Below are 3,431 nucleotides of genomic sequence, written 5' to 3'. Positions count from 1 at the left end.
TAGTCAACACCACCATCCGCCAGCTCTTGGGATACTCTTTTACTAACGAATAGTGGGATTGATCGTCACATTATAACGCCCCCACGGCTGAAAGGGCAAGCATGTTTGGTGGGACAAGGATTCGAACCCCGAACATCAGATTGCGAGTCGAGCAATCTAACCACCTGGCCATGCCGGGCCCATTAACTATAGAATATAGTTTATATAAAACTAATGAAAACATATAATATTAAAAATAACAGTAACAAAAAATATAATTTAACACGCATGAGAAATTTTATTTATCTATATCACATCGTATAATTTACATAAAATATAGATCACATTAACAAAAATAATAAAAAGGCTTACTTTGAGATGTGTCAGCAAGTCAGAAGTGGTTTTTCCTGAAGTAGAAATAACCCACTCACTTCGCCTTGATGTGACCAGATCTAGCAGTTGGAAGTATGAAGTGTTCATGTGCAACTAAAGGCAGTTTAGTAGCCAGCTCAAATTCTCTCATGTGACTTGACTGGGTTAATAACCATGTAATACAATAACTTTAAAGGTGGTTGGAGAGAATTGATCTGATTTCACCCTCTCGCCATGGGCATCCTTTGTCACGATGATTTTAGTAAGTTACATTCAAAATTTGATTAAACTACCTTTTCTTCATGTTATACCAATTATAAAATCGTAGCTAATAATCCCTATTTTAATATTATATACTTTTCAATTTCTTAATTTTATAAGGTTATATAAAAAATCCTGAATTTCCCCTAGTGTGAGAATTTATTTATCACCTCCCCCCCCCCCAAGAATTACGAAATTTAACGTAAATTACTTATTATAATGTGGTAATCTCTCAGGCAAAGCATAATTTTTATAGCGATCAATTTTGTTTGGTTACATAGCCATCAAATAGAAAATCAGATCTCTCTTGCCACACCCACCTGTCACACCCTCTCATTCGTGATTTGTCAATAGTTCGCTCTACGTTCAATACTATATTATACTATATACTGTATAAAGTTTACATCTATCATATGACGTATTATATTACGTTGTTTTCTGTACAGTACAAACTTCGCTCCCAAGGGAAAGTTGCTCGTGGGAACGAAGCTTCTACTTAAAGAGAAATAAACGTGCTGCAGATGTGATAATGACAGTCTAAAAATTATATGAGTACAAAACTTGACATTTAATTTTATAATATTAAGTAGTCACTAAATCATTCAGCGAATACGAATGATATGCCATTGAATTCGAATACGAATACTTTAATTTTTTAAATCAAAGTATTCGAATACCAGTACGAATACTCTCAAAGCTGTATTCGAATACGAATACCCCATGTCTGCTATAGAATAACCTAAATGAATTTAGGTATGTGAATAATGTTATGACATTACTTCTAAATCTTTATTCGCAGGCTTCTTTTCTTGCTCACCAAAGGAAAAATTGAAAAGAGGTTGGGTCAACTGATGAACTTTGAATAGGAGAAACTGCAGTCCATGGCAAAGGATATGGCCAATCAAGGAATGTTTTAAGCCTCTACGTCACAGATTCTCTTTTCAATTTTACTTTTGGTGAAAAAAAAAATAAGTAAGTAATATATCTTTATAGATATAGATAGAATATATAAGCGTTTGTGGTTTGGTTTGGTTTGAATTTAGCTCAAAGCTACACCGGGAGCTATCTGCGCTAGCCGTCCCTAATTTAGCAGTGATAGATTAGAGGGAAGGCAGCTAGTCAACACCACCCACTGTCAACTCTTGAACTATTCTATTACCCATGAATAATGGGATTGACGGTCACATTATTACGCCCCCACAGCTGAAAGGGTGAGCATGTTCGGTGTGACGGGGATTCGAACCCGCGACTCTCAGATTGCGAGAAACGTTTGTAACGATCATCTTGAGTTCTACGTATATTTTACGAGTATAGAAAAGACTGTTTGATGTGGTTCTTCTGTGACGTCAACTACTAGATTAAACTACAAAACGTACAATAATAACAATAAAAGCAACTTATCAGGCCAGAAATTGATTTTTTTTCTTTTTTTTTTGGAAAACACTAGTCTACAAAACTTACACCGAGTTAATTGCATTGTCATTATCATAACTGGCCAACTAGCGGCCCGCAGGCTGAATCCAGTTCGCGAAGGTACTATATTCGGCCTCTGATTTTTTTTTTAACATATTTTCATTTTCCCCAAACTGGCAAAATTAAACCTGAAAAGTAAACTGTGACCAAGCCAACCATTGTCGTGACTGTTCTAAGAACTTTCTTCAAATGCTAACTCAGTTACTTATTCAAAACCATGTAATTAATTGAAGTCTATACAACTTTTAGATTCTTGGAAGCAAGTATTCTGGATGTACTTTACCCGGTCATATAGCTTCGGACCCAAGACCACAGTCGAGGTAAGAAATAGGCCCAAGAGTAATATCAACCACACCTTTTTTTTCTTCTCGTTTGGGATATTTGTAACAGTAATGGTGCTTAGATCTTTCTTTTATACATTCGAGTTTTTGTTTTGCTTTTACTTAATATGAGCCTCTGATCAAACCAAGCTACTTACATGTATCAAAACTAAAAATGTATACCTGGTAAGGAGCATTGCTAATTAAATATAACGCTCAAATTATATCTCTCATAATGATTAGAATGCATTGTTTCATCAGTTGGGTGCTCTCGCTTTTAACGACATTTTCGGCCATAAACCCAATAATATCTCATTAGCTTTAGTCAGCCTTGGAGATATAAGTTAGTCCTAAATCTCTAAACTAAGCTAACAATGTGAAATAATTTTCATCATTAATGTAACAAAATCAAAATTAATACAATATAGAATAATCATTTTTGTAAAATGGTAAACATTGAAAATAACCTTAGAAATAATTAAAAATGAAAGTAGATAAACAAAATAAAGAAAAGCAGATTTCTTAAATATTCTAGCCAACACTGTGCCTTACAATGATTATTAACTCAGGACTAGTAATCTAGCAAAAAAAACTTCAATATGGAATACATATGTAAATAAAAGTTTTTCCTAAATTTTGCAGTATAAAATATTTCTCTTTCATATTCATTACAGGCTAAAACTGTTTATATATCACAGTTTTCAAGTCATTAACGTTTTAATTTTTAATAGTGTAACTAGCTAGTTATCATCAATATTCCAGTAACATTACTGTTATGAGGGTTGTCGAAATCATTCGTGGCCCGACCTAAAAAAAAATGATTGTAGGATTTTTTCTGATAAATATTAAGTTTATATCTTATTATAAGTAAACAACACGTAATATATATAACTTAATGTGTGTGTTGCGATTTCTTGAAGGAAAAAAGTGGGCAGTGTTAAACATCATGGGAAAGATCGAACTTCGTGCCGTGATTAAATATTTTGCTAAAAAGAAAATGATACTGCAAAAAACTCCACCAGGTTA

General features: G+C 33.5%; 1 long non-coding RNA gene across 1 annotated transcript; it reads left to right on the top strand.

Annotated features, from left to right (window-relative positions):
- The first annotated feature begins 526 nt into the window (after positions 1 to 526).
- On the top strand, positions 527 to 2,406 carry LOC111087558. Its single transcript, XR_002612236.1, has 2 exons — positions 527 to 613; positions 2,335 to 2,406. It is a non-coding gene; the product is annotated as an uncharacterized LOC111087558 (long non-coding RNA).
- Positions 2,407 to 3,431: the final 1,025 nt, after the last annotated feature.

Source organism: Limulus polyphemus, unplaced genomic scaffold, assembly GCF_000517525.1.
Source record: "Limulus polyphemus unplaced genomic scaffold, Limulus_polyphemus-2.1.2 Scaffold2294, whole genome shotgun sequence".
NCBI classification, from domain to species: domain Eukaryota; kingdom Metazoa; phylum Arthropoda; class Merostomata; order Xiphosura; family Limulidae; genus Limulus; species Limulus polyphemus.
Note: the sequence above shows the minus strand (reverse complement) of the source record. Positions and strands in the feature narration are given on the sequence as shown.